This window comes from Caretta caretta, chromosome 23 (assembly GCF_965140235.1).
Source record: "Caretta caretta isolate rCarCar2 chromosome 23, rCarCar1.hap1, whole genome shotgun sequence".
Taxonomy (NCBI): domain Eukaryota; kingdom Metazoa; phylum Chordata; order Testudines; family Cheloniidae; genus Caretta; species Caretta caretta.
The window spans coordinates 6,182,577-6,206,254 of record NC_134228.1 but is presented as its reverse complement, the minus strand read 5'-3'; the positions used below and the strand labels follow the sequence as shown (position 1 = coordinate 6,206,254).

Genomic DNA, 23,678 nt, shown 5'->3' with positions numbered 1-23,678 from the left:
GACATGCGCCGCCCAGCCAGGAGCTCGGGGAAGGCTCGGTGTGGTTGGCGATGCAATGGAAAAGCAGAGGTGGGCAATAGAAGATTCTCCTACCTGGAGTCAGGAGTGGGCAGAAGCCTGTGCGTAAATGGGCCACCCACTTTCTCCTGCCGGTGGCGGAGCTGGATCTGCTGGCTCAGCGTTCCCCAGCGGCACCTGCCAGCTCTCGCTCTGCCAGAGCCAAGCCTGGCAGTGAGGGGATGAGGCTGTGCCAGCCAGCAGGGGCGTGTCACAATGGGCAGGCGAGTCACAGACCAGCCAATGTGTGACTCCCCAGCCATGGGATGCCCCAGCCCAGACTTGCTCTGGCCTCGCCGGGGCTTTAGAGCCTGTCCTTCCCCACAGGGGTCATGGGACGGACCTTTCGCTCCCCACAGTCACAGACGTTAGGCCGGAAGGGACCTCTGGGCTCCTCTCGTCCCAGCTCCAGCAGACCCCAGGACAGAGCCCCTCCCTGCGTCCATGCTATTGGAGCCAGGGGGTCTCTGGATCGCAGAGTGGGAGGATCACTTCCATCCCGGCTCCTCCTTCTCGTGACAGTGCAGAATGGGGATTCATGAACTCTCCCCACCTCCAGCTCCCAGCCCACATGGCAGGCTCTTTCCACCCTCCCAAGCTGCTGGGTGCTTTGGTCATGGGGTGTAAAATGGTCCCATCTCTGCTTCCTCTCCCAATGCTGCAATGATGCAGAAGCTCCTTTAATAGCAGCACCCTCCCACCCCCCCACGCCCAACTGAGTCCCGGGTCTTGCTAACGCTCAATGCCATGACAGCCCCAGGAGATGATTGCTGTGGCATGTGACGAAGTGGGAGTGTTCTTAATGTTTCCTCTGAATAGTGTGGGGGTGCCTCAGTTTCCCCTATGCAGTTCTTAAGTCTCTAGGTGGTGGGGTAAGGGTGTATGATCATTGCAGAGCCCTAGAGGGCAGGTATGTGCAGGGGTCTGGACACAGAGAATGGCCAACACCCTGTTTCCTGGCAACTGATGGCCTGGCCCTTCCCCCCTGCAAGGCGAGAGCTAAAAGAGTTGGAGAACAAAGGAATCAGGTGACCTCCTGGCCCCGGAAAGGTACAAAGCCCAGAGGAGGAGGGGCTGGAGAGAGTTTTAGTTGAGGCTGGCTGGGGACATGGAGTGAAGTACAGACGGGGTAGTCTGGCTCACTACCTCCCAAAATGGACCCAGCTGAGGGGTCCTGTTCTCTGCACCTACAAGCTCTGTGTTAGACCATGTTCCTGTCGTCTAATAAACCTTCTGTTTTACTGGCTGGCTGAGAGTCACGTCTGACTGCGGAGTTGGGGGTCAGGACCCTCTGGCTTCCCCAGAAGCCTGCCTGGGCGGGCTCGCTGTGGGAAGCTCACGGAGGGGCAGAGGAGGCTGAATGCTCCGAGGTCAGACCCAGGAAGGTGGAAGCTGTGTGAGCTGTTTGCCCTGCAGACAGGCTGCTCACAGAAAGGAGACTTCCCCAGAGTCCTGCCTGGCTTCATAGGGAGCAGTTCCAGAGCATCACCCGGGGACTCCGTGACACGGGGGTCTCGGCCCAGGGGGAGGCAGTGACTCCTAGAAGCAGGGAGAGCAGCAGCACCATAGGTCAGAGAGGTCTGGCAATGCCAGTTGCTGCCTGGGGTCTGGCACCTCAGGCACTCAGAGCAGATTGTCAAAGGCCAAACCCCTCTCACCACCGGCTCTGTAGCTCTCCCTTGCTTTCGGTCTGTCTTAGGCACCATCCTGGCCCTCATCCCCCTGGCATCCGAGCACTGCCCAACCTTGATTGCATTTATTCTAACTGCCCCCTTCAGGGCAGGGTCTGGCAGCTACTCCCACTGTACAGACAGGGAACTACAGCACAGAGGGAAGAAGGGACTTGCTCGAAGACAAACAGAGCATCTGTGGCAGAGATGGGAAATGAACATGGGTCTTCTGGGTCCCAGGATGGCACCTTCTCTTTCAACCTCCTGCTCCCTTCGTCCCTGGTTCAGTGGGAGCTGTGGGAGCTCTCTGGGGCACAGGAGCTGGCTGGTGCCCAGATGGAGCTACGTTGCCTATTGCATAGATCTCGCTTTTCCCGAACATTGAAAATGCTGCTCCAACCATACCAGGGCCCGCCAGGATCCTTGCAGCTGGTCAGTGCTAAATTGTGAACTGTGCCCTGGCCTCCCAGAGCGGGGCAATGGGAGAGGGTGGGGCTGGCCCAAGGCGCTGCTGGATTGCGGCTCACGGGTATGGAGTCCCAGTGCTACAGAGCTCTGTGCCGGGACGGCGCTTTGTGGGGGTTTCGCAGCTCCCGTCTCCAAGGCCTGTGTGGGAGCAGCCGCTGCAGAGAATCCCAGGCCTGATTCCCCCCACGCTGGGTCTCCTGAATGGCCACTGCCCTGGGGGGCTCCATTCCTCACCCAATGTTTCCTGCTGACTCCAGTAGATGGCCGGCACAGGGCACTTGGCAGACGTGCGCCGCCCAGCCAGGAGCTCGGGGAAGGCTCGGTGTGGTTGGCGATGCAATGGAAAAGCAGAGGTGGGCAACAGAAGATTCTCCTACCTGGAGTCAGGAGTGGGCAGAAGCCTGCTCGTAAATGGGCCACCCACTTTCTGCTGCCGGTGGCGGAGCTGGATCTGCTGGCTCAGCGTTCCCCAGCGGCACGTGCCAGCTCTCGCTCTGCCAGAGCCAAGCCTGGCAGTGAGGGGATGAGGCTGTGCCAGCCAGCAGGGGCGTGTCACAATGGGCAGGCGAGTCACAGACCAGCCAATGTGTGACTCCCCAGCCATGGGATGCCCCAGCCCAGACTTCCTCTGGCCTCACCAAGGCTTTAGAGCCTGTCCTTCCCCACCGGGGCCATGGGTGGGACCTTCCGCTCTTATACCAATAAAATAAAAACCAGCAGGATCTTATAAAAGGCAAAAAGGCAAAATACCACATTTATTGTGAATACAGAAAGAATCATAGTAAGCAGTTAGAAAAGGAGTACTTGTGGCATCTTAGAGACTAACCAGTTTATTTGAGCATAAGCTTAGCTCACGAAAGCTTATGCGCAAATAAATTGGTTAGTCTCTAAGGTGCCACAAGTACCCCTTTTCTTTTTGTGAATACAGACTAACACGGCTGTTACTCTGAAGTAAGCAGTTAGTTATAGCTATAACATTCCATTCAATCTCATATTTAGTCACACATTCATTCATACAAACACACACACACAGGTTCTGCAAGGTTGTTATCATAGTTACCAGCCTTAGAGTTGCTCATGCCAAGCCACTGGCCAGGTGGCCTGGACATGAGGAGGGAGCAGGGCCTTGTCAGATGCTCATCTGATGCTTCTGGAAGTTGGTTTGCAGAATCAGACCCCAAAGTTCTCACTTTTTAGAGTCTATTTTTATAGGAATTTCTTCCTATGCCAGTCTATGGGAATTCCTTCATCATGCTGTTGCTGAATCAATCAGCAGATAGCACATTCCTGACGGCTCCGTGCTGCTAGATGTTATCTTGTTCTTTGGTTCTCCCATTCTTGAGGCTGTTGGGTGGATTCCAGTCTGCCCTCCGGGGGTCCTCTGGTTATTTCCACTTGACGCCTTCTTCAGCCGATGGACACTGGATTCTTAGGCTGGCACCTCCCTGATCATTCAGTTATTATCCACACCAAGCATCCATCCACATACATCCTCTATCTCTATTTTAATCACAATTGTTAATACAACAAAAGGGCAGGCAGTCTCTGGGTGCTGTTTCTGTTGTTAGAGTATTGCTTTGAGTCTCTCTCTCTGTGAATTGCTTTGAGAACACACTCAGTCTTAGAATGTACTAACACAATTAGCAGCTTGCAAGTTTCACACATAGAGGGAGAGAAACAGCACCAAAAACCAAGAGACCTCTTAATTAGTAATACCCTGGACTTTAAACTGTGGGGAATCAAACTCATTTGTGATTTTAAATCAGAACTTCTTTAATGACAGGTTTCAGAGGAACAGCCGTGTTAGTCTGTATTCGCAAAAAGAAAAGGAGTACTTGTGACACCTTAGAGACTAACCAATTTATTTGAGCATGAGCTTTCGTGAGCCACAGCTCACTTCATCAGATGTATACCGTGGAAACTGCAGCAGACTTTATATACACACAGAGAATATGAAACAATACCTCCTCCCACCCCACTGTCCTGCTGGTAATAGCTTATCTAAAGTGATCAACAGGTGGGCCATTTCCAGCACAAATCCAGGTTTTCTCACCCTCCACCCCCCCACACAAATTCACTCTCCTGCTGGTGCTAGCCCATCCAAAGTGACAACTCTTTACATAATCAAGTCGGGCTATTTCCTGCATAGATCCAGGTTTTCTCACATCCCCCCCACCCCCATACACACACAAACTCACTCTCCTGCTGGTAATAGCTCATCTAAACTGACCACTCTCCAAGTTTAAATCCAAGTTAAACCAGAACATCGGGGGGGGGGAAAACAAGAGGAAACAGGCTACCTTGCATAATGACTTAGCCACTCCCAGTCTCTATTTAAGCCTAAATTAATAGTATCCAATTTGCAAATGAATTCCAATTCAGCAGTTTCTCGCTGGAGTCTGGATTTGAAGTTTTTTTGTTTTAAGATAGCGACCTTCATGTCTGTGATTGCGTGACCAGAGAGATTGAAGTGTTCTCCGACTGGTTTATGAATGTTATAATTCTTGACATCTGATTTGTGTCCATTTATTCTTTTACGTAGAGACTGTCCAGTTTGACCAATGTACATGGCAGAGGGGCATTGCTGGCACATGATGGCATATATCACATTGGTGGATGTGCAGGTGAACGAGCCTCTGATAGTGTGGCTGATGTTATTAGGCCCTGTGATGGTGTCCCCTGAATAGATATGTGGGCACAATTGGCAACGGGCTTTGTTGCAAGGATAAGTTCCTGGGTTAGTGGTTCTGTTGTGTGGTATGTGGTTGTTGGTGAGTATTTGCTTCAGGTTGCGGGGCTGTCTGTAGGCAAGGACTGGCCTGTCTCCCAAGACTTGTGAGAGTGTTGGGTCATCCTTTAGGATAGGTTGTAGATCCTTAATAATGCGTTGGAGGGGTTTTAGTTGGGGGCTGAAGGTGACCGCTAGTGGCGTTCTGTTATTTTCTTTGTTAGGCCTGTCCTGTAGTAGGTAACTTCTGGGAACTCTTCTGGCTCTATCAATCTGTTTCTTTACTTCTGCAGGTGGGTATTGTAGTTGTAAGAAAGCTTGACAGAGATCTTGTAGGTGTTTGTCTCTGTCTGAGGGGTTGGAGCAAATGTGGTTGTATCGCAGAGCTTGGCTGTAGACGATGGATCGTGTGGTGTGGTCAGGGTGAAAGCTGGAGGCATGTAGGTAGGAATAGCGGTCAGTAGGTTTCCGGTATAGGGTGGTGTTTATGTGGCCATTGTTTATTAGCACTGTAGTGTCCAGGAAGTGGATCTCTTGTGTGGACTGGACCAGGCTGAGGTTGGTGGTGGGATGGAAATTGTTGAAATCATGGTGGAATTCCTCAAGGGCTTCTTTTCCATGGGTCCAGATGATGAAGATGTCATCAATATAGCGCAAGTAGAGTAGGGGCTTTAGGGGACGAGAGCTGAGGAAGCGTTGTTCTAAATCAGCCATAAAAATGTTGGCATACTGTGGGGCCATGCAGGTACCCATAGCAGTGCCGCTGATCTGAAGGTATACATTGTCCCCAAATGTGAAATAGTTATGGGTAAGGACAAAGTCACAAAGTTCAGCCACCAGGTTAGCCGTGACATTATCGGGGATAGTGTTCTTGACGGCTTGTAATCCATCTTTGTGTGGAATGTTGGTGTAGAGGGCTTCTACAACCACAGTGGCCAGGATGGTGTTAGCAGGAAGATCACCGATGGATTGAAGTTTCCTCAGGAAGTCAGTGGTGTCTCGAAGGTAGCTGGGAGTGCTGGTAGCGTAGGGCCTGAGGAGGGAGTCTACATAGCCAGACAATCCTGCTGTCAGGGTGCCAATGCCTGAGATGATGGGGCGCCCAGGATTTCCAGGTTTATGGATCTTGGGTAGTAGATAGAATATCCCAGGTCGGGGTTCCAGGGGTGTGTCTGTGCGGATTTGATCTTGTGCTTTTTCAGGAAGTTTCTTGAGCAAATGCTGTAGTTGCTTTTGGTAACTCTCAGTGGGATCATAGGGTAATGGCTTGTAGAAACTCGTGTTGGAGAGCTGCCGAGCAGCCTCTTGTTCATATTCCGACCTATTCATGATGACAACAGCACCTCCTTTGTCAGCCTTTTTGATTATGATGTCAGAGTTGTTTCTGAGGCTGTGGATGGCATTGCGTTCCGCATGGCTGAGGTTATGGGGCAAGTGATGCTGCCTTTCCACAATTTCAGCCCGTGCATGTCGGCGGAAGCACTCTATGTAGAAGTCCAGTCTGCTGTTCCGACCTTCAGGAGGAGTCCATCTAGAATCCCTCTTTCTGTAGTGTTGGCAGGGAGACCTCTGTGGATTAGTATGTTGTTCAGAGGTATTTTGGAAATATTCCTTGAGACGGAGACGTCGAAAATAGGATTCTAGGTCACCACAGAACTGTATCATGTTCGTGGGGGTGGAGGGGCAGAAGGAGAGGCCCCGAGATAGAACAGCTGCTTCTGCTGGGCTGAGAGTATAGTTGGATAGGTTAACAATATTGCTAGGTGGGGTGAGGGAACCATTGCTGTGGCCCCTTGTAGCATGTAGTAGTTTAGAAAGTTTAGTGTCCTTTTTCTTTTGTAGAGAAGCAAAGTGTGCGTTGTAAATGGCTTGTCTAGTTTTAGTAAAATCCAGCCACGAGGAAGTTTGTGTGGAAGGTTGGTTCTTTATGAGAGTATCCATTTTTGAGAGCTCATTCTTAACACTTCAATCTCTCTGGTCACGCAATCACAGACATGAAGGTCGCTATCTTAAAACAAAAAAACTTCAAATCCAGACTCCAGCGAGAAACTGCTGAATTGGAATTCATTTGCAAATTGGATACTATTAATTTAGGCTTAAATAGAGACTGGGAGTGGCTAAGTCATTATGCAAGGTAGCCTGTTTCCTCTTGTTTTTTCCTACCCCCCCCCCCGATGTTCTGGTTTAACTTGGATTTAAACTTGGAGAGTGGTCAGTTTAGATGAGCTATTACCAGCAGGAGAGTGAGTTTGTGTGTGTATGGGGGTGGGGGGGATGTGAGAAAGCCTGGATCTATGCAGGAAATAGCCTGACTTGATTATGTAAAGAGTTGTCACTTTGGATGGGCTAGCACCAGCAGGAGAGTGAATTTGTGTGGGGGGGTGGAGGGTGAGAAAACCTGGATTTGTGCTGGAAATGGCCCACCTGTTGATCACTTTAGATAAGCTATTACCAGCAGGACAGTGGGGTGGGAGGAGGTATTGTTTCATATTCTCTGTTTGTATATAAAGTCTGCTGCAGTTTCCACGGTATACATCTGATGAAGTGAGCTGTGGCTCACGAAAGCTCATGCTCAAATAAATTGGTTAGTCTCTAAGGTGCCACAAGAACTTCTTTAATATGATCTAACACCGCTCCCCACAGTCACAGACGTTAGGCCGGAAGGGACCGCTGGGCTCCTCTAGTCCCAGCTCCTGCAGACCCCAGGCCAGAGCCCCTCCCTGCGTCCATGCCACTGGAGCCAGGGGGTCTCTGGATCCCCGAGTGGGAGGATCACTTCCATCCCGGCTCCTCCTTCTCGTGACAGTGCAGAACGGGGATTCATGAACTCTCCCCACCCCCGGCTCCCAGCCCACCCGAGCGGCTCTTTCCACTTTCCCAAGCTGCCGGGTGCTTTGGCCACGGGATGTAAAACGGTCCCATCTCTGCTTCCTCTCCCACCGCTGCAACGACGCAGAAGCTGCTTTAATAGCAGCCCCCCCTCCCCCGCCCAACTGAGTCCCAGGCCTTGCTAACGCTCAGTGCCACGGCAGCCCCAGGAGATGATTGCTGCGGGGGTCTCGGCCCGGGGGAGGCAGTGACTCCTAGAAGCAGGGAGAGCAGCAGCACCATAGATCAGGGAGGTCTGGCAATGCCAGTGGCTGCCTGGGGTCTGGCAGCCCAGGCACTCAGAGCAGATTGTCAAAGGCCAAACCCCTCTCACCACCGGCTCTGTAGCTCTCCCTTGCTTTCGGTCTGTCTTAGGCACCATCCTGGCCCTCATCCCCCTGGCATCCGAGCACTGCCCAACCTCGATTGCATTTATTCTAACTGCCCCCTTCAGGGCAGGGCCTGGCTGCTACCCCCACTGTACAGACAGGGAACCGCTGCAGAGAGAGAATAAGGGACTTGCTCGAAGACAAACAGAGTATCTGTGGCAGAGCTGGGAAATGAACATGGGTCTCCTGGGTCCCGGGCTGGCACCTTCTCTTCCAACTTCCTGCCCCCTTCGTCCCTGGTTCAGTGGGAGCTGTGGGAGCTCTCTGGGGCACAGGAGCTGGCTGGTGCCCAGATGGAGCTACGTTGCCTATTGCATAGATCTCGCTTTTCCCGAACATTGAAAATGCTGCTCCAACCATACCAGGGCCCGCCAGGATCCTTGCAGCTGGTCAGTGCTAAATTGTGAACTGTGCCCTGGCCTCCCAGAGCGGGGCAATGGGAGAGGGTGGGGCTGGCCCAAGGCGCTGCTGGATTGCGGCTCACGGGTATGGAGTCCCAGTGCTACAGAGCTCTGTGCCGGGACGGCGCTTTGTGGGGGTTTCGCAGCTCCCGTCTCCAAGGCCTGTGTGGGAGCAGCCGCTGCAGAGAATCCCAGGCCTGATTCCCCCCACGCTGGGTCTCCTGAATGGCCCCTGCCCTGGGGGGCTCCAGTCCTCACCCAATGTCTCCTGCTGACTCTCCAGCAGCTGCACGGCAGGCGTCCTAAGGCACCTCTAGTCCTCTCCAGAGCTCAGGGGGACTGTCCTGGCATCGGACTGTTGCTGGCACCCAGTGCCGAGAGGCTGAACAACAGCTTGAATGGTTCGTTTCCCGGTGTGCTACACCCAATAATCACAACGGGGTGGAGAAGCAGAAAAGTTTATTTGAAGCTTCAAATAGGTACAGGGAGATTTGAATCTCAAATCCTGTACACAGAGCAGGAAGTTACACAGGCTTTTAGACATCCTTTTTCCCAGCATACTTATCCAATAGCAAGCTGCCCCAAGTATCCATATAGCCAGCCAATCCAGTTCCCAGCTAGTTCCCTGGTTCTCTGTATCATTTGTTAAACTCTACATAAAGCTGCTTTATTCAGCATTGTTCTTCCATATCTGCCCTGTGTGGCCTTGCTTAGTTTCAGGCAGTCTGACTCTGCAGCATATTGTTGCAGATTCTCAGCATAACCACTGTGTGGGCCTCCAGGCCGGGAGGGCCAAGGACACTTGGGCCTAGTTCGAGGGGGCTTCATCGACACTCGTGGTCTTCCATCCCCTCGAGTTACCTAGTGGCCATGCCCCAGTGTCCCCAACAGGACTGTCCTGGTGAATGGAACAATGGCTCCGGGCAGCCGGAGAATGCCTGCCCCCCTGGCAACCTCAGTGCCATTCCCTCTGGAAGTGATGGTGTCAGCGAAGGTGCTGGAGGTGGTCAGGCCTCGTGGTTGGAGCTGGACTCAGGAGGCCGGGGTGTAGGTGGAGCGAGGCTGGAGCGAGAGCAGGGCTGGAGCAGGACGAGGAGCAGGGCTGGAGCAGCCTAAGACTGTTGCCAATGTCAGGCAAGAGCGAGTTCCTGGCCCTGGAGTCGTGTTGAGCAGACTGAGCTGCTGCTGTGAGACGGAAATACTTGCTCCGGGAGTCACGGGCCTGTTCCTGGCTTGTGGATTGGTGGGAGCCCGGCACAGGAGGGACTCAGGGCCTGACACATGGCTCCAGGGGGTGCTTGGCTCCCGGCCCCGCTGGGCACTGACAGGCCAGGTGCAGGGGGCCAGGCGCAGCACCAGGGAGGACATTGGGGAGGCAGGAGCGCTGAGGTGGGGCTGAGCGGGCAGGTGCTGAGGAGCTGCGGCTGGCTGGCCAGCAGGGAGGAGGAGCAGCACCCAGCTGTGGAGGGCCCAGCTGCAGCTCCACACGGGGCGTGGCCAGAGCCTGGCAGGCGGCTGGCTGAAGTGGCACTTTGTGATCTGGCGCAGGCGGGAGCTGGCTCCCCACATCTGAACGCTCTGCCGCACCGGCGGATTCGCATCTAAACCCGGATCTGGCTCCCAATTCACAGCTGGCCCCTCCCCCCGATCTGGAGTGGCTGAGACTCCAGCGCTCTGGGGAAGAGGCCAACAAATGCCAGCTCCTGGGGTGGGCTTCCCCCAGAGACAACCCCGTGCTGGGAAGGGAGGTTCCAAGAGCCGGCAGCTCCACCACTCACACTCCCAGCTTCCTGGGAATGAGCCAGGAGCAGAGTCCCAGTCCCCGTCCCCTGGCATTAATCCAGGGACTCCGCACTGGGGATGTGCACCTGGCAGCACGCAGCCTCCTGAGAACACACAGGCCAGGGTGCAGGGCGAGGGCTCCCAGAGAGAAACGGCAGGAGGGCAATGCTGGGAACCCCCAGGCCGTCTTCAGCTCAAGCATGAGGGCACCCCAGCATCCTGGAGAGCATGAATCTAGCTTCAGCTCAGCCTTTATGTCCCCCCGTTCTCTGTGCTAGATGGGTTGGTCTCCCGGGGGGACGAAAGTGCCCATCAGGAGTTCCTGGCTTATGCAACGTCAGTTTCCCGCTCTTGTGAAAAAAACGGTGACTTCCCTTACACAGGAGCTGGTGTTCTTCAGGCTGGGCTGGGCCTGTACACGTTCCCCTGTCGGGGTGTGTGCACCCAGGGCCCGTGAGTCGCAGACATTTGCCAACAAACATTTGCCAACAGACGTTGGCCCCCTGCTCTCCCCGTGTGCTCAGGGACCGCCATCAAAAGGGCACGTCTGCCACCTCCCTCTCAAGTCCTTCGCACCTGCATACTGCCAGGGGAACATCCCCATTTCTACTGAGGCCTCAGGGACAGGGTTTATGATGAACCGGCTGGAGTTGATCTGCCCCCCCCCCCCCCGGCGTGTTGCACCCCTACAGCTAGCTGGGGATCCAAACTGACAGTCCCTGGTTTGAGCCCCTGCCTAGCCAGGCCCTGTTCCCTCCCCCAGGCAGTTGTTGGCCCTGAACTCCTGCAGGCAGCCATGACACACAGGTGCTTGGGGGCTTGAGAGAAGGGCTATCACCAGCTGAATGACCCCTGCCTGTACGGTGGGGACTGAGGCCACTTTTCCAGCAGGTGCCCCCCAAGTCCTGTGCTATGCTGAGTCTGGGGAGATGGGCAGGTTCAGGCTCATTAGAAGGGATCGGCCAGACAGAAAGGCAGAATCGGGTCCCCGCACGGAGCCCCTCTTCTTCCTGCCTGTGTCCTAACCACCAGGACAGTGGCCAATCCCACCTTCAGGTCAGGTTCCAGCGTCGGGCCCTGTCCATACCCACAGCGTGTGGCACCCAGCATGCGCTGATAGACTCCGGTACATGCAGTAAGTTCACAGACACTAGAAACTGCCTAACACCAGGCTGGGGGCTGGGGATGTGTAGGGTACAGAGCACAGCACCCCCTAAGGCCGGGCAGGGGGGCTGGGAAATGCATATGATACAGAGCACAGCGCCCTCTAACACCTGGCAGGGGGGCTGAGAGATGGGGGGTGTAGGGTACAGAGCACAGCGCCCCCTAACGCCGGCCAGGGGGCCTGGAAGCTGGGGGAATATGTAGGATCCGGAGCACAGCATCCCCTAACACCAGGCTGGGGGGGAAGGGAGAGGGGGGATATGTGGGGTACAGAGCACAGCGCCCCCTCACACCAGGACACGAGGTCTCGTCCATCTCAGGGCGGAAATGATCACACCCTGCGAATGGGGGATCTGCCACGGGCACTGGCAGGAGCGCGTCGCTTTACATTAAGGTTCTTTGGCTGATGGGCGAACCTCACCCCGCCCTGCGTTTCGAGTGTGAACAGCTGTCGATGGAAACCCAGATGGCAGAGATGGAGCAGGACTAACCGGGGTCACTGGGTCTCGCCCTCACCCCGTGTCTACACTGTACGAGGGTGGGAAATAGCAGGTGCCTTTTCTTGCCCTGATACGATTTTGGAGATGCCGACGCTTGCGACAGCTTTCTCCCTGTGTGGGTTGTGGGATCCAGGAGAGCCGTCTGTGTGCTCTGTACAGGACAAGGCGTGTAGATCATTTATACCTCAATGGATCACAGTAAATACAGTTATTTAATATATCAAATAAAAGCAGAACAATACATCAAAAAGCATCAAAATGAAAGAGAGGATTGCTATGTACAGGGGGGATTGCTATGTACAGGGGGGATTGCTATGTACAGAGGGGTTTGCACGTGACTAGTTAACTGCTCGAGAGCTTTCATCACCATGTACTTTCTGACAGGTTTCCACGCCCTGTGTAGGGTTTACGTCCCGCCCTCCGTCCCCGTTTCCGGTCGTATATGTTTTTGGTGCCGTCGGCCCTTTTGAACATTTCTTTTGTATTGTTTTCTGTGTTTGGCCGGGGGAAGGTTGCGTTCTTGTGTTTTGACATATTTCGAGAAAAAGTATGAACAAGTAGAAAGAAAGGCTGTAAGGGGTTCGCGGCTCCCTCCCAGTCCATCAGGGCGGGAGACCACGCCCCTCGCTACGATACTTCCGGGGTACCTTGGTTCAGGGGAAAATTAGCCCAGTGTTAACGGTTCAGGCCTGCAGTCAGGCCGAGCAACGGTAGAGAGTCTGTTCGCCCGGGGCCCTCATTCAGGGCAGGGCTGCTGTCGAGTAGGGGCTCTGGCCTACAGTCAGGCAGGCAGAGTACCAGAAGGTCCATTTGCCTGGCCCTGGATCAGGGCAGGGCAGCAATCAAGTAGGGGGGCTCTGGCCTACAGTCCGGCAGAGCCGTCGCCGTCTTGGGGAGCTTAGCTCTCTGGTGGGAGAGTCAGCACAACCGTCTGGCGTCCTGATTCAGGCGGGTGCCAGACCAAGCAGGCCTCCTGACAACCAGGTACGGAGCCTGCCACTCCTGACGGTGGCGTGGCGGTGGTAGGGGAACCCAGGCCTTCCCGCTCCACTGCGTCCCCACCCAGGGCTCTAAACAGCAGCGGAGTGGTCCGCCACTGGGTCAGCGGGGAAAATCCGATCACAACACGCTTGCCGGCTTGTAGTCAATAACACAGCTGAACCCGATTCGGCTGCCCTGGGCTCCTTCCTACACACCCATTCCGTGTGTACATGGTTCCAGGGTTGTTGTTCGCTTCGCTGGGGTAGACGGCTAGTGGCAGCCCCACCAGCTCCTTGGAGACCCCGGCGTCTGGCAGCTCCGGCAGCCCCTCTGGCTCTCTGTCAGGATCGCGCTCTCCATTAGGGGAGCAGGGAAGAGACGTCCTGCTCCTCCAGCAGCTCTCTCCCAACTCAGCTGGAGGGGCGGCCTTTTATAGTTCCGCTTCCTGTCCCGCCCCTCTGCTTCCGGCAGGGTGGCATGCGGTGGGAGACAAGCCTGCTTTCTGCAACCCTCCTACCCCCAACAGCCCACTTCAGCGAGTCCCAAAATGAAATCCACTTACCAGGGGCCTCCTCTCCTCTTTGCGCTTCGCCAACATCTGGGGTAGAAAAGAGCTCCTGGCCGCATGCATCTCTGACTTCCGAGTCATCTTCTGCCTCTGGGTCCCCCTCCACATCCTCGTCCAAGATTTCCTCCTCCTGGCTCGGTCCACTCTCAACTGACATGCGAGCCACCGAAGTATCCACAGTGGTGTTAGCAGTGGAGGTGGGGTCGCCGCGGAGTATCATGTCCAGCTCTTTGGAGAACCGGCAGCTCATAGGCGCAGCACCGGAGTGGCGGTTTGCCTCCCGCGCCCTGTGCTCGGCGTTCCGCAGCTCCTTCACTTTCATCCTAAACTGCCGTGTGTCCCGGTCATCGCCCCTTTCTGTCATGCATCGTGAAATCTGTCCGTAGGTGTAATGATGCTGGTTCTGGCGGGACCCAACTGAGAGTGCCAGTTCAGGACAAACTGCTTCAAGCAGGGCAGTTACAGCCGAAGGTTGGGGCTTTTCCACCTCTAAGGCAAACCAAACCAGCCAAACAGAGCAGACTTTGGTCTCACCCCACTGGCTCACCACAAGTCACACAAGCAATTCCCTTAGACACTCCAGTTTCCCAGGATCCCCAACAGTACCACTTGTTATGGGGACAAATGGTTATGAAAACCAATACCCCAGGAAAAGAAAAAAGGTTCTCTTGATCCCAAAAGGACAAAGCCACAGACCCAGGTCAATATGCAAAGCAGACCTTGTCCCAAATCACGCTGTAGCCAACCCTTTAGACTCTAAAATCTAAAGGTTTGTTCATAAAAGGAAAAAGCTATAGATGAGAGCTAGAATTGGTGAAATGGAATCAATGACGTACAGTCATGGCCAAGTTCTTGGTTCAGGCTTGTGGCAGCGACAGAATAAACTGCAGGTTCACATCAAGTCTCTGGAGAACATCCACAGCTGGGATGCGTCTTTCAGTTCTTGGTTCAAAGCTTCAGTGAAGCAAAGTCCCTCCAGAGGGATGAAGCAGGACTGAAGACAAGATGGAGGAGCTGCAGCAGCTTTTTATATTCTCTTGCCATGTGGTCTTTCTTTCTTTGTCCCAAAGACAAGCTGTCCATCACGTGGCCTGGAAAAACCTCCAAGTTCTGTCCATAGGCAGGTCCCTGCACACCTTGCTGAGTCCCAAGGCTTGTCTGCCTTCTCTCAATGGGTCAATTGTGTAGCTGATGGTCCTTAATCGGCCATCAAGCAGGCTAGGCATTGCATCCGATGAAGTGAGCTGTAGCTCACGAAAGCTTATGCTCAAATAAATTTGTTAGTCTCTACGGTGGCACAAGTCCTCCTTTCCAACTTGTCTGGGTGTCACCCAGACTCATAATACAAATTTGAACCACAGACACTATAGATCCAATTCTTATAACTTAAAATACAAAAATGACACAAGCATATAGATAGCACAGTCATAACCAGCAAACCGTAATCTTGTCTTAGACACCTTAGTGGACCCCCCTTTAGACAAGATTTGGTGCCACTACAGGACCTTGGTTGCAACAATGATCTATATGGTCCCAGTTCAAGTCAATAACGTCACAGTTGGTATCATAATTGCTACGTCCAGAGTGCAGCTGGGACTGTACAGCCTCCTCTCCCCAAATGCTGATGAGGTCCAGCAGCTCGGCATAGCTCCAAGCAGGGGGATCGCCTGGTGCGTGGAGCAGGCCTCGCCACCTGGAAAGATGTGCTGCACTCATCACTGAGCAAATAGGAAGGGGACTTTCAAAATGGCAAAGGAGTTTACGGAGTGGGGATGATGGATGGTCACCTGAGGGCCGGGCAGTAGAGTTCAAACCGATGACCAGAGAGGCGGGAGCAGGCATTGTGGGACACCTCCCGGAGGCCAATCGCAGCGCCGTAATCGACCTCGGTGTCTACACTGGCACTGCAGCCTGTAGCCCCGGCGCAGAAAGTTTTTTAAACTGTGCAGGGCTTTTTTTAAAGTGCTGCAACTGCCCTGTTTCCGCGCCCTGAGTGGCGTGGCCGTGCGTACACCTCACCAGTTGCAGCGCAGAAAGCTGCTTTACCGCGCTGCAACTTGCCAGCGTAGACAGGACCTAAGGAAACAGTGCCATGACTTTAAACCTCCTGTTCACCGGAAAAAAACAAGGCTGTGTTTTGCAGTGGAATAAAAATGCACCTTTTAAAAATGCTGTAACAGTTTTAACACACAATGAAAGTTATATTAAGCTTATTAAACATTTTAGATTTTTGTTGCATTATCAGACTGCTTTTGTTCTTAAATGTTTGCAGCCCATGGGCTGAGACGTAGATACATGCTTCTGTATTTGTTTTGGGTCTAGAAGCTGTATTAAAAGTAACGCTTTATAAAAACAAAAAGGTTTTTTCTTTTGTACTTTGTGTTTCTAAGAAGACAAAAAGCATTTTAGTAATAAGTTTAACAGGGGCATTTTTGAATTAGCCAGTTTGTTTTCAAAAGATGTCTAGCTACCATTAAGCAAAAGCCAGGGCCGTAAAGTTAATTAAAGGAAACAGGCATGTAGATATCAAAGCCTCCTGGTTACAGAAATGTGAATGGCCACATCACCATTTACAAAATCTTTTTATTAACTGTTTAAATAAACTTACTATATAAAAGAATACAAAAAGAGACCCAAACCAAAACAGTTTTACCTTTAAATTGTCAAGAAAGCTTTAAAAATCAGGGTACAGTTAAATCCTGCATGTTTTTAAGGTTTGGATTTAGACAAAAAAGAAGAAAAAGCAGCTGATGTGAAAAAGTTCTGACAGAGATAAGGGGCTTGTTCTGTTCCCAACATACACACACACATACGTTCTTCTTCTTTTCTCATGTTTTTTTGAAATGTAAACCAGGACACACAAGTTTGCTTTAGGCCTTTTATATAAAATCTGCATGGAGCAGGATTTAAAAATAGCTCCCTTCCCCTGTTTAGCTCGCCTGTCCTGTGACAAAAGTTGTTTCACTGTAAAGATGGCCAGAACATGTATGAATTTAAAACAAACAAGAACCCACAGCAGATTGCTTTTCAAAAGACACTCTTTGAACTTATTAAGAGTGTAAAATAAAGAAGCACCTCGGGGTTAAAACCACAGGCAGTTTACAAAAGTAATTTGTTTAAGTTAAATTAAGTTTTTATTGCCTTAGGGATTTTTGTCTGAATTTTTTGCTGCATTTGTTTCTAAATGTTTGCAGTCCGTGTGCTGAGACCCAGGTACAAGCTCTTTTTTAACTGTTTAAATGGACTTAATCTATCAAAGAATGCAAAAAGAGAAAGCTGTTTTTGTTTGGTTAGCTTGAAATTGTAAAGAAAGCTTTAAAAATCAGGGTACAGTTAAAAACCTCACGTTTTGAAAGTATGGATTTCTACAAAACACAAGAAAAAGCAGCTTATGTGAAACAGTTAGCTTTTTTTTTTAAACCAGAGATAAGGTATTTGTCGCCCCCCTTCGCCGCCCCCCGCACACACATTTTTCTTTTCTAATGATTTTTTAAATGGAAACCAAAGGCAAACAAACTTGGAAGGGTTTTAAAATGCTAAAAGGAAACATAAAAAGACATGATGAAAGGTTTTTTTTTTTAAAGTGTTCGTTTGCTTTTCAGAGTTTTGCCCAAGTCAATTGACCAGAGTACAAAAATATAGCGTTAGTTTCTTTTTAAAGCATTTGCCTATGAGTACTTTTGTATGATTTCTTGAATATGTGACCAAGCAATGCAGTGGCTCCTGCCCCTTATGAAAATTCCTAATGAATTTAAGAAACCTTTCCAGAGGTTTTTTAAACTCCTGATAGAATTGAATGCTAATTTTTATCCTGGCTACCCAATTTTGTAGGCTGTATTTTTTAAAAACCTACAAAAAGGCTCACTCTTTATTAAACCCCTTAAATCTTTAGCATGATGTCTATAGAACCCCAATGTCTTTAATCTCTTTTAAATTTGATGGGACTTTTCCCACTGGGGCTGACAGACGAACAACAAAAATGATTTTGGGGGTTTTTAGAGAGAGTTCCCTGTTTTAAAATTTCACAGTTTAATTAAAAGAAAAGGAGTACTTGTGGCACCTTCGAGACTAACCAATTTATCTGAGCATAAGCTTTTGTGAGCTACAGCTCACTTCATCGGATGCTGTAGCTCACGAAAGCTTATGCTCAAATAAATTGGTTAGTCTCGAAGGTGCTACAAGTCCTCCTTTTCTTTTTGCGAATACAGACTAACACGGCTGTTACTCTGAAACAGTTTAATTAGATTCTGTAAACTCAGCTCCTTGAACTTTTTCATGGTCCAAGCCCACGAATTTCACAACTGTTAGGATAGAAGCATCCAGCATTCTGTGTGTACTTCTCCTCTGAATGCTGGTTTCTACTGGGAGAGGGCCCTACTACAGCACATTTTATAGCCTGTGGTCATAAGTTGTTATATCTACTGGTAGCAGATAGGCACAAGAAACAGCCCTCTGACTAGGTACACTTGTTTTCTAGCACACAGCGATGAGGCCGCTGGCCTGCCTGCCGGCGATTTTGGAAAACCCCCACCCCACCTCTTTCCTGACTTTTCCCCCGCCACTTAACACTTGCTAAACATACAGTGTTTAATCATATCAAATAAAGTTTTTAAGAGATTTGACCTATTTGAAGCAGGCCCTTCTGCTTTTAAAAATTTTTTGCAGCAAAGGCAGAGGACTAAAACTAAATGTAAACCTAAAGGGCTGCCAAGTTTTACTGAAGACTAATAAGATCAACACCTGTTTACAGGAACCTTAATGGTAAGGACATAGCAATATTACCATTCACGGTCCATTTAACACCTTTTTAACCGTTGAAATGAACTCCCTTGTTCTGTAGTGAAATAAAGAGGCCCCCTTTTAACACGAACTGGTTTAAACTGTTCAGAAGGTGTCTACACTGCCCACGTGAAATCGCTGCCGCGACAGCACTTTAAGGTGGCAGTGTCCTCGCGGCTCCAGCTGAGGAGGGTGTTTTTTCACACCCCTGAGCGGGGCAAGTTTCAGCGCTGTACGTGGCCGTGTAGACAAGCCCTAATTGAACTGTGAAATTTTAAAACAGGGAACTCTCTCTAAAAACCCCCAAAATCATTTTTGTTGTTTGTCTGTCAGCCCCGGTGGGAAAAGTTCCATAAAATTTAAAAGGGCTTAAAGCCAATGGGGTTATCTATCTATCTATCTATCTATCTAGTGGGAAAGGTGCTTGGGGCCCGTTTTCTTAGATAAGAATATGGCAGTTAAAGGGGGTGGGTAGTGAGGGGAGGGGCGGGAAGGGGAGGGAGAGGGCTCTTGTTTAAAAATCTTGGGTTGATAGGATTGGTTCAGGAAAATGCCTTCTATGATGCAGCTGTAGAACAAAAAGAAGTGAGCTGTAGCTCACGAAAGCTCATGCTCAAATAAATTGGTTAGTCTCTAAGGTGCCACAAGTCCTCCTTTTCTTTTTGCGAATACAGACTAACACGGCTGTTACTCTGAAAGCTGTAGAAGAGTTTCTGATTGGTCCGCCCGAGAGGCGGAGATAACCATGCTGGGGGCTGTGAGCCTTGGGAGCTCCCTCTTTTACCGGGGGGGGGCAGCCGCAAGGGTAAGTTCTCTTCCCCCTCCCCGTCCGCCCCCCTGCAGCTTGCTCTTCTTTCCTTGCATAATGACAGGTTTCAGAGTAGCAGCCGTGTTAGTCTGTATTCGCAAAAAGAAAAGGAGGACTTGTGGCACCTTAGAGACCAACACATTTATTTGAGCATAAGCTCTCGTGGGCTACAGCTCACTTCATTGGATGCTTATGAAAGCTAATGCTCAGATAAATTTGTTAGTCTCTAAGGTGCCACAAGGACTCCTCTTCTTTATACTTTCCTTGTCTCACCAACCAAAAAGGATCTCTTCCTGTTTTCTATATTCTCCTTCTCTAACTAACCAAAAAAAGGATCTTTCTCTCTTTTGCACAGCTCTGTGTTCTGCTTACTAAGAAAAAAGGATCTTTCTCTCTCTTTCTGTTTTCTGTATTTTACACAGCCCTGTGTCACTGACATAGGATCTCTAGCTCATTTTTCGGCCGTGTGATTTCTTTCACCTGACCTTCTCAACCTTCCTTTAGAGTTTCCTCTTTTCTTTAATGAGCCTTTGCTTTTTAAAATTGATTTCAATTTTTTGACTCTTATTATTTTTTAGTCCCAACAAAAATAACCTTTTACCATGTTCTTACTAATCTATAAAAAACACTCCTCTCTCTTGTTGCTTTCTATAGTTTCCCCTCTTCCTTCTATTTAAAATAACCTTTCTTTCCTTTTTTCTTCTAAGGCTAAGCAATTTTTCTTTTTTAAAACTCCTTTCCTTTCAGGCCTCTGTCGCGAGGGGGCGTGGTCTCCTGCCCTGACAGCCTGGGTGGGAGCCGCGAACGCCCCCTGGTGGGCAGAACCGGGACACCCATGGCAGCAGAGGGGCGGGGCAGGAGGCGGCACTATAAAAGGCCGGCCCTCCAGCTCAGATGGGAGAGAGCTGCCAGCTGAGCAGCACGTCTCTTCCCTGCTGCGGAAGGACGGAGCTAATGGAGAGCGCTATCCTGACAGAGACCCAGAGAGGCTGCCAGACGCCGGGGAAGCCGAGGAGCTGGTAGGGCTGCCACTCACCGTCCTCCCCTAGAGCTCGCTGTTGCCAGCGGGGAAAGGGCTGGGGGGAGTCCTCCTCTCTGAACCCTGTCCAGGAGCAGCCCGCCTGCACCCCAAACTCATCCCCAGCCCTGCCCCACCCCAGAGCCCAAACCCCCAGCCAGAGCTTTCACCTCCGCGCCGCACCCTCAACCCTTGCCCTGAGCCCCTCCAACACCCCAAACACCTTATCCCCAGTCCTAGCCAGAGCCCTCATCCCCCCCATACCCCAACCCTCTGCCCCAGTCCTGAGCCCCCTCCAACACCACAAACCCCTCATCTCCAGCCCTAGACAGAGCCCTCATCCCCCCCCACACCTGAACCCTCTGCCCCAGCCCTGAGCCCCCTCCAACACCACAAACCCCTCATCTCCAGCCCTAGACAGAGCCCTCATCCCCCTGAACTCCAACCCTCTGCCTTAGCCCTGACCCTCTCTCACCCCCCAAACCCCCAGCTCCAGACAGAGCCCTGACCCCCTACACCCTTACTCTTGCCCTGATCCCCTCCCAAACCCCTCAGCCCTGCACCTCCTCCCTCTGCACCCCCTCCCATCCCCAAACTCCCTCCCAGAGCCTGCACCCCAATACTCTGCCTAAGCCTAGGGTCTGCACCCCAGACATCCTTCCCCACCCAAACTCCCTCCCGGAGCCTTGGGCAGGTGGGGGGGCAAAGTAGGGGCAGGTTCTGGGCACCACCAAAATTTCTGCGAACCTGCCACCCCTGAAGCCATGTACACACGGAATGGGCTTGTAGCAAGGAGCCCAGGGCAGCCGAATTGGGTTCAGCTGTGTTATTGACTACAAGCCGTCCAGCGTGTTGCGGTCAGATTTTCCCCACTGACGCAGTGGCGGACCGCTCCACGGCTGTTAGGGCCCTGGGCGGGGACGCAGTGGAGCGGGAGGGCCTGGGTTCCCCGACCACCAGCACCCCACCGTCAGGAGTAGCAGCCTCCCCACTTGGTTGTCAGGAGGCCTGATTGGTCTGGCACCCGCCTGAATCAGGACGCCAGACGGTTGTGCTGACTCTCCCACCAGAGAGCTAACCTCCCCCAGACTGCGACGGATCTGCCGGACTGTAGGCCAGAGCCCCCCTACTTGATTGCTGCCCCGCCCTGATCAAGGGCCAGGCAAGTGGACCTTCTGCTGCTCTGCCTGCCTGACTGTAGGCCAGAGCCCCTACTCGACAGCAGCCCTGCCCTGAATGAAGTCCCCGGGCAAACAGACTCTTGACCGTTGGTCGACCTGACTGCAGGCCAGAACCATGAACACTGAGCTATTTCCCCTGAACCAAGGTACCCCGGAAGTATCGTAGCAAGGGGCATGGTCTCCCGCTCAGATGGACGGGGAGGGAGCCGCGAACCCCCTACAGCCTCTCTTTCTACTTGTTCATACTTTTTCTCGAAATATGTCAAAACACAGCACGCTGTTAGGCCCTGAGCGGGGACGCAGTGCAGCGGGAGGGCCTGGGTTCCCCTATCCCTGCCACCCCCCCGTCAGGAGTGGCAGCCTCCCGCTGTGGTCGTCAGGAGGCCTTCTGCTGCTCTGCCTGCCTGACTGTAGCACAAGCATGCAACCTCCCCCCGGCCAGACACAGAAAAATAATACAAAATAAAGGTTCAAAAGGGCTGATGGTGCCAAAAATATACACGACCGGAAGCGGGGACGGAGGGTGGGACGTAAACGCTACACGGGGCATGGAAACCTGTCAAAAAGTACATGGTGATAAAAGCTATTGAGCGGTTAACTACTCACGTGGCTGGGCAGGGCAGGCGGCCAATGGGGAGGAAGCCATGGTCCAGCATGATGTGTTCCACCCTGCTCCAGGCGGGCTCTGGTGCACCAAACCCCCAGAGTAGGGAGGCTGGCTTTTACTAGGGCAGCTGGGCAGCTTCAATGACTGGGCTCTCCCTCGTACACATCAGTCTCATCCTGTGCAAGAGTGTCTGTAGGCTGGCGCGGGCTGGACGGTGTTTCTTGCAGGCATTGAGGATGAGCATGGTCTGCGAAGCCAGGCACCTGACGGAGGACTTGCTGTCCTGCTGCAAGCCTTTCAGGACTAAGATTGAAAGGAAGGAAATGGAGATCAGAGCCATGGTGCTCTGGAAAGCCCTGGCAGACCAAGCCAGCGCTGTACCTATCGGCCCGCGACAAGGAGGCAGCAGGCTGGGAGGCAGGGGACTAACAGGAACAACCACCAACCCTCACTAAACATCCCCGCTGCCCTCCACAGCTGGGGGAGTCCCCAGACACAGGCAAGAAGTCACAATGAACCCCATTCACTCACTATTTCTAGGACTGCCCCACCCCTGCAGTATCTGATGGCCTCATCCCTGCCTGTATTTAAGCTCCCCCTTCCCCCCAGTGCACAGATGGGCACTTAAGCCCAGAGAGGGAGAGATTCACAAAGGGGGCTTGGGCATTGTTAGGCTACGCCTAACTTCCGGTGCCCTGCTGCCCTCCAGGAAATGCTGAGGAGGGAGCTCAGCCATTCTCTAGCTCTGGTTGGGGCCCAGCTGTGAACCTGCTCTGGGAGGGAGGAGCCTGAGCTATGTCACCCCCCTCCCCCTTTTCCCCAACAAATGTGGAGGAGATGCTGCTCTGCCCTGCGCTGGCCCAGGGGTCCGGGCACGCAGCAGGGAGGTAGATGACCGGACGTCACCTCAGTCTCCTTTAGAGCAGTGGCTTGACACCAGGCACCCCACCTGGAGGTGACTGCAACAAACCCTGGGCTAGTGAGTGCAAGGGGGGGAGGCAGGACCCCACCTTTGCTGTGTTGGGGGTGGGGGGGAATCGTCTGCAAAGGCCAGCCAGCTCAGGCCCAGTTTGGGGATTTGCAAGGCCACAGCTCTGAGGTCAGGGCTAAGTGCCTGGGCACATGCCAACCAGCAGACACCACAGGGTGAGGGGGAAGCTGATCAGGGGTTTGGGGATCTACATTTTGCAACCCTTTGTGGCTCTCGCCCAAGATCACATTGCTGGCTTTGGAGATTGAACCCAGCCCACGGCCCTGGGCCATTCGTCCCTCTAGCGCTCAGTGCTCAAAGCGGGTACCACTCACCGTTGAAGATGGCATCCAACTTCTCCTGGCTCTTCTGGTCCAGCTGCCGGGCAGTGAGCCCTACACACACAAACAGCTCATCACATCCCTGCGTCCCCAGCGAGGGTGTCAAAGTGTCTGTCACCCTCCAAGCAGCGGGGCTTTCCCCTGCCCCTCGCTGACCAGGACGGACTCCTGAGTCCCCAGGGGAAAGGGCGAGTCCCCAGGGATGGCTGTGGGGCTGGTTGCCAAAGGAGAGCAGAGCGCCTTGAGGTTCCACTACCAAGAGCCCATGGTGGGGTGGGGGGAGGGGAGGATGGGGACTGCATGGGGAGCAGTGGGGTTCGAGGGGGCCCATCAGCCGATCAGGGCAGTTTGGGGTGAGCTTGCTCCTGCGGGTTTCTGACACCCCTGAGCCTTCATTC

The 23,678-nt window shown here is 52.5% G+C and overlaps 1 protein-coding gene across 1 annotated transcript in view; it reads right to left on the bottom strand.

Annotated features, from left to right (window-relative positions):
- Positions 1-21,590: 21,590 nt before the first annotated feature.
- The window catches only part of LOC142069903 (maestro heat-like repeat-containing protein family member 7), a 33,940-nt gene continuing 31,852 nt past the window's right edge, over positions 21,591-23,678 (bottom strand). Inside the window, exons 14-15 of the mRNA XM_075122663.1 lie at positions 23,275-23,334; positions 21,591-22,272 (exon numbers count right to left, since the gene is read on the bottom strand). The gene's annotated coding sequence lies outside the window, so the exon portion shown is untranslated. The remainder of the gene's footprint in view (positions 22,273-23,274; positions 23,335-23,678) is intronic.